The sequence below is a fragment of the Mobula hypostoma genome, chromosome 14, assembly GCF_963921235.1.
Source record: "Mobula hypostoma chromosome 14, sMobHyp1.1, whole genome shotgun sequence".
Classification (NCBI taxonomy): domain Eukaryota; kingdom Metazoa; phylum Chordata; class Chondrichthyes; order Myliobatiformes; family Myliobatidae; genus Mobula; species Mobula hypostoma.
The window spans coordinates 19,492,572-19,508,967 of record NC_086110.1 but is presented as its reverse complement, the minus strand read 5'-3'; the positions used below and the strand labels follow the sequence as shown (position 1 = coordinate 19,508,967).

Genomic DNA, 16,396 nt, shown 5'->3' with positions numbered 1-16,396 from the left:
CTACTTTTCGTTGGTGCTGAGTGTCGGTGATGGGCAGTTCTCTTGGGGCTTTCAGCTTTCATTAAATAAAGCTGACTGGGTATTGAGAATCACGAGTCAAGTTATAAAACTGGTTTCTTAACCCTTTTATTTTCTTAACTCTTTAACTCTTGCTGCCTTTTCAGTTTAAACTTATAAGCTAGAATTAAAAGAAGCATTCTTATTTATTTGACTTTGACCTTCATACCCACCCACTCAATTATCCCTGCTGTGCTTTAGAAAGCGATACTTCCAAACCACATCAGCTACCTAATTACTCAGATTCTGTTCTCACATCCCTACTAACTCCCCCCTCCGGCCCCACAGATTTTACCCACTGGTTTACACTAGAGGCAATTTAGGCGATTAACCAACCCATATGACTGGGGTGTGGCAGAGAAGCAGAGCACTTGGAGGAGAGGAAACCCAGGTCTCTGGTGCTAGGACGTAGCAAACTTTTTAGCTGTGTCTCTGTGCCGCTGCGGTAAGACGGTGAGAATCCCAGTTGAGAGTACTCGATCCCATTCCAGTGGTGGCTGACAGAAGCTTTCCTAAATCCTTGTGTAGAAGTGGAGTAGGTATGAACGCTGGATCTGCAGGTAAAAGCACGGGTCTTCAATACCAGATACTGAAGAATCTCTTATCTACAACATAGACTGAAGTTTGCTCATTCAGAAGAATGTAGTCAGAATTTAAGTCTTGTTTTATGTCCAGCTCAGAAACATAATTCAGCAAGTTCCTTCAATAAAGATGTGCTAAATGGATCATGATTATGTTTTGTCCCCAGAACCTTAATCTTCCAAGTAATATTATGTCTATGTTGGACAGAAGTTGGTCATGCTTATTTTTCAGAACAAAAACTAACTGCCAGATATTCTGTTCACACTTTAGCGATTGGTCTGTCCCACGTAATGTGATCAAGATGAAGTTGGCTCATACCATTAATATACTCTGTAAGGCATAAGAGAAATTAACAAGTCCTTTAAAGATTGCAGAGCATAATCCCTTCAGTATGTGCAAGAGTTATGAAGGTAGGATAGAAAACATAGGCCTCTTAACGATTTTTGCTGGGCTGCAATCATTGTGAGAAGTCACTTGTTGAGGCAGTGCGAGGTTTAAAAAGAGCTCGGGGCCTTTTGGAATTTTTCTGTGGGCTGCAATCTTTCTGATGCAGGGGCAATGAAGTGTAGCATGAGGGCAAAATTGAAAAGGGTGATGAATGCGGGGCTGAATGTGTTATATTTTGAATGCAACAGTATACAGATGATCCCGTAGCACAGTGGAAATTGGAAGGTATGAGGTGGGCATCACTGAGTCGTGCTGAAAGAAGATCATAGTTGGGAGCTTAGCATCCAAGGATACATATTGTTTTGAACAGACAGGCAGACAAAGATGGCTCTTGCTTTTTTAAAAAAAAAGAAATCAAATCCATAGAAAGCAGTGACATCAGATCAGAAGATGAAGAATTGTTGTGGGTAGAGTTAAGAAACTGCAAGGGTAAAAAGTCCCTTATGGGAATTATATACAGACATCTGAAGAGCAGCCAGGATGTGGGATACAAATTACAATGGGAGATACAAAAGGCATGTTAAAAAGGGCAATGGGGATTTCAAAATGCAGGTAAGTTGGGGAAAATCAGGTTGGTGCTGGAGGGAATTCGTAGAACGCCTACAAGATGGCTTTTTAGAGCAGCTTGTCATTGAGCCCACTAGGGGAAAGGCAGTTCTGGATTGGGTGATGTGTAATGAACCAGTTTTGATTAGAGAGCTAAAGCTGAAGGAACCCTTAAGACGCAGTGATCAAAACATGATGGGGTTCACCCAGTAGTTTGAGAGGGAAGAGATAGAGGTATCAGAATTACAGTGGAGTAAAGGGAATTACAGAGGTATGAGAGGGGAGCTGGCCAAAGTTGATTGGAAGGGGACACTAGCAGGGATAATGGTAGAGCAACAATGGCTGGAATTTCTGGGGCAATTTGGAAGGCGCAGGATCAATATATCCCAAGGATGAAGAAGTATTCTAAAGGGAGGATGAGGCAGCCATGGCTGACAAAGAAAGTCAAAGACAGCATAAAAGGAAAAGAGAGGGGATGTAAGACCAAAAACTAGTGAGAAGCTTGAAGATTGGGAAGCTTTTCCAGGAACCAGCTGATTGCGCTTATGCCGGCCGGTTTAGTGAACAGAGCAGCGGACACCCTGGCTGAAATCTGGAGCAAAACACACAAAGGATGCAGAGGGGGATCACAAAGGAGAGGAAAGAGGACCGGGTCGAGACAACAGAGACTTATGGAGAAGAGGATTTTGGTGGGAAATAAAATGGATGAGTTGACAGCGCTAGCCAGGAGTCAGAGAGAGTAGTGTTATGTGTTTTACTGAAACATGGCTGCACGAGGGCATACCCGACCAAAACTTTTCCATGGAGGGCTTCCAGACTGTTCAGGCTGATTGGAAGTGCACTGAGAGCGGTAAGCGTAAAGGAGTTGGGGGCTTGCTGTTCTGGTTAACAACGGATAGTGCAATCCTGGTCATATTACGATCGAGGAATGTGTTTGTAGCCCAGATATTGAACTTTTTGCTGTTGGACTCTGACCATACTCCACCGAGATAGAACACTGGGCATCATGGGAGGTTGTTCCTGCCTGTGGCCACTGAACTTTGCAGCTCCTCCCGTGGAGGGTCAGACACCCTGAGCCAATAGGCTGCTCCTGGACTTATTTCCATCTGGCATAGTTTGCATATTGTTTGATTGTTTGTGGTTTTTGTATTGCTATATTTATGCTCTATTCTTGGTTGGTGCAGCTGTAACAAAACCCAATTTCCCTTGGGATCAATAAAGTATGTCTGTCTGTCTGTCTGTCTATCTGTCTTTTAAAAACCAAATGGAAGCAACTAAAAAAGCTATAAGGAGAGAAATAATGAAAGACAAAGGGAAGCTAGCCAGTCATTTTTTAAAAAAGTATCAGAAGCATTTTTCAAATATATAAAGAGTTATAGGGAGGTGTGAGTGGGTATTGGACTGCTGGAAAATAATGTGCAAGAGGTACTAATGGGTGAGAGAGAAATGGCAGATGAACTTAAGCATTTTGCATCACTCTTCACTGTGGAAGACACTAGCAGTCAGCTAGAAATTTGATAGTGTCAAGGAATGGAAGTGAGTATTTTGTGATTAAAAAGGAGAAGGTGCTTGGGAAGCTAAAAGGTCTGAAGGTAGATAATCCACCTAGACCAGATGGACGACACCCCAGTGTTCTGAGGGAGTTAGCTGAAGAGATTGTGGAGGGATCTTTCACTAATCACTAAATTCTGGCATGGTTCTAGAAAAATTGCAAACGCCACTCCACTCTTTAAGAAGGGTGAAAAGTAGAAGGAAGGAAATTATTAGCCAATTAGCCTGACTTTAGTGGTTGAGAAGATGCTGGAGTCCATTATTAAGGGTGATGTTTTGGGGTACTTGCAGGCACATGATAAGGTAGGCCAAAGCCAGCATAGTTTCCTGAAGGGGAAATCTTTCCTGTTAAATCTATTGCAATTCCTTGAGGAAACAACAGGCAGGATAAGCAAATGTGAGTCAGTGGATGTTATTTACTTGGATTTTCAGAAGCCCTTTGACAAGGTACCTCACATGAGGCTACTTAACACGATAGGAGCCCATAGTATTACAGGAAATATACTAGCATGGATAGCAGATTGGCTGACTGGCAGGAGACAATGAGCAGGAATAAAATGTGCCCATTCTGGTTAGTTACTGATGATTAGTGGTGTGCTGCAGAGGTCAGTATTGGGACTGCTTTTTTCACATTATATGTCAATGATTTGGATGATGGATTTGATGGCTTTATGGCTACGTTTGCTGATGATATAAGGCCATAGGGGCAGAATTAGGACAATTGGCTCATCAAGTCTGCTCCACCATTTCATCATGGCTGATGTGATTTTCCTCTCAGCCACTATCTCCTGCCTTCTCCCCATATGCTCTGACCAATCAAGAATCCATCAACCTCTGCCTTAAATATATATGAGGACTTGACCTCCATAGCTGTCTGTGGCAAAGAATTTCACAGATTCACCACACTTTGGCTAAAGAAATTCCTCCTCATTTTCATTCTAAAAGGATGCCCCTGAGGCTTTGGTCTTAGACCTTCCCACCATAGGAAACATCCCCTCCACATCCACTCTAACAAAACCTTTCACCACTCAGTAGGTTTCAATGAGGTCACCCTTCATCCTTTGGAATTCCAGAGCTATCAGACATTCTTCATATGACAAGCCATTCAAACCTGGAATCATTTTTGTGAAACTCCTTTGAACCTTCTCTAGTTTCAGCACATCCTCCCTAAGGTAAGGGTCCCAAAACTTCTCACAATACTCCAGGTGAGGCCTTACCAGTTCTTTATAAAGTCTCAGCATTACATCCTTGCTTTTATATTGTAGTCCTCTTGAAATGAACGTTTAACATCGCATTTGCCTTGTTCACCACAGACTTGACCTGCAAATTAACGTTTAGGGAATCCTGCACAAGGACTCCCAAGTCCCTTTGTGTCTCAATTTTTGTATTTTCTATTCATTTAGAAAATAGTCAACCCTTTCATTTCTTTGACCAAAATGCATGACCATACACTTCCTGACACTGTATCTGCCACTTCTGTGCCCATTCTCCTAATCTGTATGTCTTTCTGTAGCCTCTCTACTTCCTCAAAACTACCTGCCCTCCACTTATCTTCATATCGTCTGCAAACTTTGCAAAAAAGCCATCAATTCCTACATCCAAATCATTAATATATAATGTAAAAAGAATTGGTCCCAACACAGACCCCTGTGGAACACTATTATTCACCAGCAGCCAACCAGAAAAAGCTCACTTTATTCCCACACTTTACCTCCTGCTAATCAGCCATTGCTTTATCTATGTTAGAATCTTCCCTGTAATTCCATGGGTTTGTAGCTTGTTAAGCAACCTCATGTGTGGTACCTTGTCAAAGGCCTTTTGAAAATCAAAATACACAACATCAACTGATTCTCCTTTGTTGATCCTGCTTGTTATTTCTTTAAACAATTCCAACAGATTTGTCATGCAAGATTTTCCCTTGAGTGAAACCATGCTGACTGTGGCCTATTTTATCATGTGCATCCAAGTACCCCAAAACAACATCCTTAACAATTGACACCAACATCTTCCCAACCACTGAGTTCAAACTAACTGGTCTATGATTTCCTCTCTTTTGCCCCTTTCCCTCCTTGAAGAGTGGGGTGACATTTGGATTTTTACAGTCTTCTGGAACCATTCCAGAAACTAGTGATTCTTGAAAGATCATGACTTATACCTCCACAATCTTCTCAGCCACCTCTTTCAGAACCCTGGGGTGTACACTATCCAGTCCAGGTGACTTATCTACTTTCAGACCTTTCAGCTTCCCAAGAGCCTCCTCTCCAGTAATGGTAACTTCACACACTTCATGATCCCTGACACTTGGAACTTCCACCACACTGCTGGTACCTTCCACAGTGAAGATAGTCATTCAGTTTGTCCGCTATTTCCTTGTTCCCCATTACTACCTCTCCAGCATCGTTTTCCAGCAGTCTGGTATCCATGCTCACCTCTCTTTTACACTTTATATACCTGAAGTAATTTTTGATATATTTTTAATAGCATTGGCTAGCTTACTTTCATATTCCATCTTTACCTAATTGCTTATTTAGTTGCCTTCTGTTGGTATTTGAAAGCCTCCCAGTCATCTAACTTTCAACTAACTTTTGCTTTATTTTATGCCTTTTCTTTGGCCTTTGTGTTGGCTTTAACTTCTCTTGTTAGTCATGGTTGTGTAATTTTGCCTTTGGAATACTTCTTCATTTTTGGGATGTATATCCCAATTGCTTCCAGAAATTCCAGCCATTGCTGCTCTGCCATCATCCCTGCCAGTGTTCTTTTCCAATTCTGGCCAACTCCTCTCTTATGCCTCTGTAATTCCCTTTACTCCACTGTAATACTGATACCTCTGACTTCAACTTCTCCTTCTCTAATTTCAGGGTGAATATGATCATATCATGATCACTTTCCCCTAAGGGTTCTTTTACCTTAAGCTCTCTAATCAATTTGGATTCATTGCTCAACACCCAGTCCAAAGTAGTGGGCTCATGAACCACTCTAAAAAGCCATCTGGTAGGCATTCTAGAAAACCCCCTCCTGGAATCCCCCAGCAACTTGATCTTCCCAATCTACCTGCATATTGAAATCCCCCATGACTATTGTAAAATTTCCCTTTTGGCATGCATTTTCTATCTCCCATTGTCATTTGTAGACCACATCCTTACTACTGTTTGAGGGTCTGTACGTAACTCCCATCAGTGTTTTTTGACCCTTGCAGTTCCTTCACTCTCTCCAAAATGATTCAACACCTTCCAGTCCTAAGTCACCTCTCTCTAATGACTTGACCTCATTTTTTTCCAGCAGAGCAATGCCATCCCCTTTGCCTTCCTGCTTGTCCTTTCGATACAATGTGTATCCTTGGACATTAATCTCCCAGCTATAATCTTCTTTCAGCCATGGTTCAGTGATGCCCACAACATCATACATGCCAGTCTGTAACTGTGCTACAAGTTCATCAACCCTGTTCTATGTGCTGCACACAGTCAAATATAACAGCTTCAGTCCTGTATTCACCCTTTTCCATTTCGTCCACCTTTTACGTTGCAACTCATCCTGTTGACTGCAATTTTGCCCTGTCATCAGCCTCTCCTAATATGTGGAAGGGCAGGGGTAGTACTGAGAAAGCAGGGAGAGTGCAGAAGTACTTAAACAGATTGGGAGAATGGGCAAAGAAGTGTCAGATGGAATCTAATATTAGGAAGTGTATGGTCATGCACTTTGGTAGAAGGAATTAAGGCATAGGCTATATTCCAAATGGTAGAAAATTCAAAAATCAGATGTGCAAAAGGACTTTGGAGTCCTTGTACAGGATTCCCTGAAGGCCAATTTGCAGGTTGTAAGGAAGACAAATGCAATGTTAGCATTCATTTCGAGAGGACTAGAATATAAGAGCAAGGATCCAGTGCTGAGGCTCTGTAAAACATTGCCAGACTGCACTTGGAGTATTGAGAGCAGTTTCGGGCCCCTTCTCTGAAAAAGGATGAGCTGGCTTTGGATAAAGTCCAGAAGATATTCACAAGAATTATTTTGGGAATGAAAATGTTAACATACAAGGAGGATTAGATGGCTCTGAGCCCATACTGACTGGAGTTTAGAAGAATGAGAGGAGATCTCATTGAAACTAATCGAATATTGAAAGACATTAGCAGTGACACCTTTCCCAGGACATTACATGGTGTTATGGTCTTATGGAAAAGATATAAATGAAAGGGGACACTGCCTGATCTTGTACATTCCTCCAGCATCTTGTGTGTATTGCTCTGGATTTCTGCCATCTGCAGAATCTCTTGTATGGAAGTAAGAGGTATCTGTTGAAGTATTTTATAGAACCAAGCTAGTCATGGTTACTACAGGTAAAATACTTCAAATGATTGTTGTGACACAGTGCAATTTATAACAGGGTTGGTCTTCAAAACAAGGTCATATAGAGGTGCTTCTTTAGACTGTACTCTTTTTCTAGATGCTGCCTGGCCTGCTGAGTTCCTCCAGCATTTTGTGTGTGTTGCTCAGATTTCCAGCATCTGCAGATTCTCTCTTGTTCACTATTGTTTTTTTAATTAACAAAGATTATTTTTGGAGACTGTCCAATGTTCTTGAATTCTTTCTTTGATCAGGAATGCTTATTCAATTCTACAGGTATAACCCAACTCCTGTGAGGCATACATCCAGCCAAACTGGTTTCGTTGACCACTGCTAACCTGTGGCAAATAATTCGGCTTGAAGAGGACATTGTAAGAAACATGTGCCAAGGCCGAGAACGGAGGGCAAACAAGTTTTCAGCTCACTGCTCCGGGAGGTGTTACACACCTCAGCACTGCACCTGGTTCAGCGGCTGTTGCCTGGCAACCATCGGCCTGCAGCGCTGAACTGGCTATGTGGCTGAGGCCTTACTTTTGGAGATTCTGTGGTACTTGTTCTGTGGATTTTTATTATTGTTTGCATGATTTGTTCTTTCTTTTTCGCACCTTGGATGTATGACTCTCTTTGTGGTGTGGGTTTTCTTGTGAAATCTATTGTGTTTCTTTGTTTTCGCTGAAAGAAGATGGATCTCAAGGCTGGGTCTGGTACACACTCTTTGATAATGAAGGTATTTTGAACTTCGAACTTTCAAAATATTTCCTGGTGAGCCTGATGAGAAGCATATGCCTGGGAATGCTACTTCAAATGGACTACGAAGTTAAACCTCAGTGTCTTTGAGAGCGAATTGTGAGAATTGCTTTGCCTGTGAAAGTTGATACAGCATCTTCATTTACATATAAACAAGCCCAGTCTAAATGTTTGCCTGGCAGGCTGCAGACTAACTGATACCACCTGCAGTGTAACACCTGTTAGAATTGTGGAGGGATGCAGCATCTATGGAGGTGAATGGACAGTTGACATTTTGTGCTGAGACCCTTCTTCAGAACGGGAAAGGAAGAGAACAAAGCCAGAATAAGAAGATTGGGGGTGGGGGTGGGGTGGGAGAGGGGAAGGAGCACAAGCTGGCAGGTGTTAAGTGAGGCCGGAGACTAGGTGAGTGGGGGTGGGGGGACGAATTAAGAAGCTGGGAGGTGATATGAGGAAGAGGGGAAGGAATGAATAAGAAGATATGTGATAGAAGAGCACAGTGGAGTAAAGGAAAGGAGAAACATTGACTGCTAATCCCCATCCATAGATGCTGCCTGAATTGCTGAGATCCTTCAGCATTTTGTTTGTATGCTGAAGATTTCCAGCATCTGCAGAATACCTTGTGTTTAGAATGCTCCTCAGGATTGCAGACTTCCCAAGGGCCACACTCCATTTGTGGTCATTGAACGTTTCCTCCACTTAGCTTTGCCTCGTGAACCCAAGGAGCCGCGTCACTCCATCAACACCTGGTTTGAGAAGTTCTTGTATTCAGTCATCAGGATTCTGTCAACAGGGGTTCAAATCTCATAGTTCTTAGACAATCATGTTACCCAGGATAATTCACAAAGGGCCACATCTCTGGGGATAAACCTCCTCTCTTGCCTTCTGACTCCTGCCCATGAAATGGTGTCTCCAACAACTTCAACAGGATCTCTGCCAATGAAACATCATTGTATTTGTTTGTTAGGTGTTGCCAATGGTCCAACCTTTGATTTCTCAGCCCCTGTGCTGTCCAAGTCTGCTGTAGCCAGGGCTGAACACGTTTCCAGCTGGAGCCTGTGCTTCACGGCCCAGTAGGAACCATCCTCACACCAAAGCTGCCAGGGATCCCTTGATCACAGCCCGAGTGATGTCGACACCAATAGCAGTTTCTGCATGGCCTGTTGTGGGTGGACACAGACAGAACGAAGGTCCGAGTAAGGAATTAGCCAGGAATGCTCAGAAGGGGAGTTATAGTAAGGAAACGTGCATTTCAGCCCAGTGAGTGCAAAGCAACCATCAGCTGCTCATCCTACACTTGGCCCCTTTTAAACTTTCCCCTCATCATCACTGCATCCAAATCCGAGAACTCCTTCGCTGGTAAATCAGTGGGCTGCCCTTACCACCGCCTCCTCAGTGCCGCTGGGGATGAACGATAAATGCTGGCCCTGCTATTGATACTACAGCCTGGAAAATTAATAAATAAAATGGGGTAAATTCCATTTGCCAGGATGGCTCCAACATGTATCAATCAGCTTGACCTCATGGACCCATAGGCACAGTAAAAAGCTCTTCGACCCAGCTCTGCCTCGCTGACCAAGGTGCCTACCTGAGTTCATCCCATTTGCCTGCATTTAGCTATATCCACATCTTTTGAATACTGTGATAGTCGCCACCTCTACAGCTTCATCTGGCAGCTTGTTCCATCTACCAGCCACCCTCTGTGTGAAAAATCTGCCTCCTGGTAACTTTCAAATCTTTCCTCTTTCATCTTAAACCTCTTTCCTCCAGGTTTGGACTCCCCTACCCTGGGAGAAAGACTATGACCATCCACCTTAGCCACACAGTCCTGGTGGACCTCTGCAGGTCAGACAGTATCTAAGGAGAGGAATAAACAGTCGATGTTTTGGGCCAAGACCCTTCATCAATGTCATCTCTCGGCCTCCTTCAACCCATAGAAAACACTACCAGCTTATCCAACCTCTCCACTTAACACAAACCTTCCAGTCCAGGCAACACCCTAGTGAATCTTTACTGTGCTTCCCACAGGATGGTGACCAGAACTGCACAAAATAGTCCAAATGCAATCTCACAAAGTCTTGTACAGCTGTAACAAGATGTCCCAGCTCTTGCGTTCAATGATTATCCGATGAAGACAAAAGGGCTGATACCACAACTCATATCCTAATGGTTGCTCTCCACCATGGAATAATGTGGCTAATTCTGTCCACTGACAAGCTTCCTGGACAGCTCCTCCCCAAACCATAAAGACAAAGGCAGCATATGCGGGGCCTGCATATTCTCCACCCTGTCACACACCAGATTGATCTGGAGATATGTCACCATTCCTTCACTGGCTCGGGACCTCAATCCTGGAACCCCTCCCCCCTCTGGTGAAGGAACATAATGGTTTGATAAGGGAGCTAGTCACTTCCAGCTGCCAGGCGGCAGTTAGAGTGGCAACCATGGCTTGCCTTGTCTGTGACACCCAAATCACAGTGAATAAAAATATCATTAAGATTGGGGACTGGGGCACTGGAGTTTGTTCGCTGTTGTATGTTGCTTTAAGATAGTTCCGAGAGGCAACAACCAAACACGATGCCAGACACCCTGGGGAAACTGAGCTGGTCGGGCAGCAGCTGTGGAGCGAAATGGACGGTCGACGTTTTGGCCCTTCGGCCTGGTCACCAGACTGTGCTGGCTTGCGCTCCTTCCCCTCCTGCCATCTTCTTACTCTGGCTTCTTCCCTCTTCCTTTCCAGCCCTGATGGAGGCTCTCGGCACCAGCCACCGACTCCATAGATGCTGTCAGAGCCACTGAGCTCCTTCAGCATTTTGTGCGTTTGCTCTGGATCTGGGCACGATGCGACCTGAACTGGTGTCGGAGCCCCCTGACGTGGGCAGGGTGTTCCTCCATACATTTCAATTTCTGCTGCCGGTGAACTCGCCACTCTGCAGCAGTTCCCGAAACTCTCATCTGTAAAAGGCTCAGAAGCAAAGAAGGGGAAGTTCTGCTGGGGAGCAGGCGCCCGGCGGGCGATACTGCAGTGACATTGCACTACCTGCTGGTCAGTAGGCTTAAAGCACGCAGTAAACCAAACAAAACACGCCGACTGAACCCGGAGAGCACTGTTTTACATTCGAGATTGTTAAATGTCATTTCCTGTACACAGGTATAAAGAAGAACAAAATAATTGTAACTCGGGATCTGATGCTGTTTGAGGGATGCCTTTCCCACGAATGTGTATGTACTTGAATTTGAGAGAGAGAGAGACGGGATCTGGAGCAGTCTTGGAACTTGGACTATGTTTCTTGGCTAATTGGACAACCGAGGAGAGCATTAAGCTGAATTCAGTCTATAATGTTTTGTAACTCCAGAAACTATTCGGAAGAAAACACAGGATCCGGCGGATACTTGGTTCATTTTCTTCAGCGATGCACGCACGAATGACGTGAAGTGGTGATGATGTAAACTCTTCACGTACTTCTTAATCCGGAACGAATTGTGTAAACAATGCTTGATCTTACAATATTACTCAAATATTACTGAAATATTACATACGCAGCGCAGTCCTTCACTCGTGCTTCTCAATGGCGGGGGTTCCAGGACTGGCTGAGTTTTTGTAACACAGGGGAATTTAAACCGGAGTTTATTGACAGCTGAAACTAACTGGTTTATAGCCATGGATAAAAGTCAAGGTTTGACCATAAGATATCGGAGCTGAATTAGACAATTTAGCCCATCGAGTCTGCTCCGCCATTTCAGCGTGGCTGGTCCATTTTTCTCTCAGCCCCAATCTCCTGCCTTCTCCCCGTGTCCCTTTATGCCCTGACTGATCAAGAATCTATCAACCTCTGCCTTAAATATACCCAATGATTTGGCCTCCACAGCTGCCTGCGGCAATGAAATCCTCCTCACCTCCGTTCTAAAAGGATGTCCTTTTAGTCACCCCTCCAATCAAATACTGTGAAGAAAGAGGCTATTGCCCTTGCCCACCGCCATCAGCTGTGCCTCGGCCTTAGACTGTTCCCTGGTTCCGAGCGACCTTAGGCAGCTCACAATGTTCAGGTTTCTCTTCAGCTAGAGCCAAATGCCTCCCGACAGATACCAGCCTTTCCACCTGCCTGCTGGGGATTCAGGAATTGCTAGTCTGGTTAGTTGACACCTTCCACAACCTGCACCCTATGAAAAGCCTGTTGCCTGTACCCATGCTTACACAAAACACCATTAGCTCTTGCCTGTGATCTACGCTGTGTCTCCATTTTAAAATTCTATTTTTTTTGTTGATGGTCCAAAACCAGGCTTCTCCCTTTCTCTGTACCCTCTGGACCCTGAAAGTTCGGTGCTCCTAGAATTCTGAATTCACTCCCCTCTCTGATTTTCACACTCGATCCTCTGCACTCTGGGCTCCCCGTTCACCACAGCCGAACTTTAACTTCACAACACGACTAAACCTATCACTTCAGCTGGTTCTTGGCACACAGAATTTCTTTTCTCCTGCCTCAATTCTATTCATCTTCACCACCTTTGTAGTTAGCCACTCCTGCACTTCTCTCTCTATTACCTCAGGAAATGTACTACTGTGCGAACACTTGAGACCACTTTTTAAAATGATGTTTACATTGTGAATACGTGCTGGTATTTATGTACATTTTATTCCATTTCTGTACTTTAACCTCACAGTTTAGTTGTATATAATTCTTTATTCTTATAAGTGTTGAGTGTCATTGCTTTTGTGGTTCCTTAAAGCAATAACAACTGGGGGTGGTAATGAGGACAAGCTCCCACTACCTGTTGAATGCTCTCAGTGGTGTGCGCCTCAAACAGCCTCTGTCAAGCAAGCCCAGCTCCTGGCCTTTACGTGTGGCTTAGCGACAGAGCCTGGCGGAACCGTTTCTACTGACAGAAGGGGCAAAGGTGGATTACTGGCACCTTGAAACCGGCTGCTTCGGGCAGATGGGGCTCAGCTGTCATGGTTTGCAGCTTGGGTAGGAGAAGGAAAACTCTGATCTCAAACCTCTGCTGCCTTGCAGCTGTACCCACTCATGGGGAAGGCTTCGGGAGTAAACCCCAAGGGAAAAATCTGGAGCTGGAGTCCCTAAGGCAGTCCCACATTGAATTCAATGCTGACTGGCAGCTCCTGAGACGCTGCTGGTACCAGACTGTATTGGTCTCTGCTGTTCCTCTGGGTTTGTCAGATGTGTGGAGAGGGGGAGCTTGCTACCTGGGCAACAGCTTGCTCTTCATATCGTACGGCCCAGACTTGCGTATCCAGACAGCCAGGACACAAAATCCATGGTCGACTCTGACCGCCGGAGGCCTCAGTTTGTTTTTGTGTTGCATGTCACGGCCACACATCACAGCAAATTCCTAATACATGTACTGGGAATGTAAATGTATATGGTGAATAAAACTGATCCTTGACCCTTGACCATCCCACCTCCTGACCCTTGTCACCCCCTTTCTCACTTACAAGTGTGACCCCTTTGTCTCTTTCTTCAATTCCTCACCATTTCCAGTGTCCTGGTTCCAGGTGGCCCACTTTCGCCATGGATATACGATCCCTCTGCAGCTTTGCTCCACATCAGTGTGACCTGCGAACCCTTCGCTGCTTGCCCAGCTGTTCCCTTCCTCCACCTTCACTTGACCTGTACTCCTTCTCACTTTGAACAAGTTGTGTAACAGGAACCTGCACATGGAATGGGCCTTGTCTCAGTCCCCTCTCACCTTTATCTGGAACACGAAAGGTCCTTCAACCAGAGCTTTAACTTGGTTTCTCTATCTATGATGCTGCCTGAAACATTCACTGCTTCCAGTGTTTTCTGTTTTAGATCCTGACTTCCAGCATCTACGTTTTGTTTTGCTTTTCAGTTCCAGAGGCTCACGGTGTGTCAGACTCGGATCACTGACTAATGCTATTGCATCAACATCTGAGTGTGGGTTCAAGCCTCACTCCAGTGAATGGAGCACACAACACCTGCAGACACTCCAGTGCAGTCACGAGGAAGTGCTGTAATCCCAGAGGTGTGCTCATTCTGAGGAAACCATAATGCCAAAGCTCAATTATCATCACAAAATTTAAGGATGGGCAGAGGTATTCTGAGCAGCAGCACCACTTAAGGTCCTGCCATTCACTTGATAGTGTTTGGAGAAGATTACCATTTGGCAAATAGCTACCACGCTGTCCCAAATAACAAAATGTAACTTTGGCCCTTAAGTGGCCTTAAAGGTTTTTATAGAGAATATGGGAAATGGTATTTAAATGGAAGCCATTTCCTGTCATTGTGTGAACAGCGATAAAATATAAATTGGTTAATATTAAACAAAGAATTATTCAATCCTATAATCTGTTCATGTTTGATGACCTCAAGCACTATTACAGCCAATAATGAGAGAAATGTTTTGGCTACATTACTTTTAGCCTAGCATGCACCAGTAGCTTCAGGATTAAGTTGGAAACATTTCTAATCAAACTTTGGAAGTGCATATTGTACTAAAGCTACAGAGCCTTCAGGAAATAAAGAGTCATTTTATTCCAGTCAAGGACAGCTCCTCCGTTTCACAGCAGTCAACCTTGTTAGCTGAACCTTAGAACCAATGTAAACATTGCCTTAGGAAATGTGTTTCAATGCAGTTGGTGGGGAATGGGTGGATAGGGGTGTGGGGTTGATCTTGTACTGGAAAGGTAGAATGGTGATTGGTCAGCCTGGATCACGTCATTGTAGATGAACTTCAGGGCAAAGAAATGCATCTCATTCTCACCGATTCCCTATCAGTCAGCTTCAAAAAACATAGCTTGCAACCTGCGACCTCTCCAATTTGAGACAGTAGAAAGAAGTGAATTAGTTTTTACACAAAATAGGACATTCACCAAATCTCGGTTGTGTTGTCATAGTGATAATAGTCGCTATGGATTTGTTGGTTTTTTTATGGTAAAAGGGTTTAGATGTGATAATGATGTATTTTCCAGCTTGGATTAAACCCAGTAACAGTTTGAAATTCCACAAGGTTTCAGGCTCCACGAATTTCTTAAGACATAATTGAAAGAATAAAAATTAAAATAAATCTTTCTCCTATTTTCCAATCTCTAAATTCATTGCAGAATTGAGAGAACAAATTTATGTAGAAAGGTTTTACTTTGTTGAGCAAGAAGTCTGGGGAAAAAAGTGATGTGATACAGGCTGTACACAGGTTATGAACACCCAAATTACAAAATCCCTCAGATACAGTCAAGTTCCCAAGATATTATTAAATTCAAAATTTTGTGGTATGTACACACAGATGGCAGAATTAGTTTCTCTCTCTCCACTTTCTTTCTTATCAGTCTTAAATGCTTTTTGTGTCTTTCATTATAATACTGTGGAATATCAGTGATTTCTGTGCATTTTCATAGGCCCTTCCAGCACTTCAAGCAGCACTGCCCAGCAATCCCCCGTCTTAATCCTAAACTAATCACGGGACAATTTACAATAACTAATTAAGGATGAGTGTAAAATGGGAGCTTGATGGCCAGTGTGGATTTAATGGGCCAAAGGGTATACTTCTTTGTTCTAAGTGCAATAAGTGCTACCTTGACCAAAGATGTCCCAATCCAAAAATGTGAGTGAATTAAAAGCATTTTAATTACGAAGTACAAGAGGGTTGAATTAAAAAGAAGGTTTGCTGTAGTTGTAAAGAGTTTGGGGAGATCTGTGTGTCTCTAGATCTTTATTTAAAGCAGAAATTGATAAGTTCCTGACTGATCAGGGCACCAAGGGATATAGTGAGAGGGCAGGTGCATGGGGTTGAACGGGATCTGGGATCAGCCATGATGAAATAACAGAGCAGACTCAATGGGCTGAATAGACTAATTCTGCTCCTATGTTTTATGGTCTCAAAACCTATGGAGGATTTAACTTGTCTTAAAGCTGGCATACAAAGATTCACTAGTTTGATTCCTTGAGTAGAAGACTGAGTAACAAGCACTTATAATTTTGGAAACTAGAAGAATGAGAGGCAACCTTATTGAAACATATATTAAAAAGGGGTTTGATAGTGCAGACAGTTTCGCATATGCTCACTTGATTGAAGAACCAGAGGTAGGGAGTGCAGTCTTGGGATTAGGGATAGGAGCTAGGTGAACAACAACATCGTCAGCCGGTGTTTTATG

General features: G+C 43.7%; 1 long non-coding RNA gene across 1 annotated transcript in view; it reads right to left on the bottom strand.

The window, feature by feature from the left end:
- Nucleotides 1-108: 108 nt before the first annotated feature.
- LOC134356126 (uncharacterized) overlaps nt 109-16,396 on the bottom strand; it is a 58,853-nt gene continuing 42,565 nt past the window's right edge. The window contains exon 5 of the long non-coding RNA XR_010020286.1: nt 109-611. This is a non-coding gene — a long non-coding RNA (uncharacterized LOC134356126). The remainder of the gene's footprint in view (nt 612-16,396) is intronic.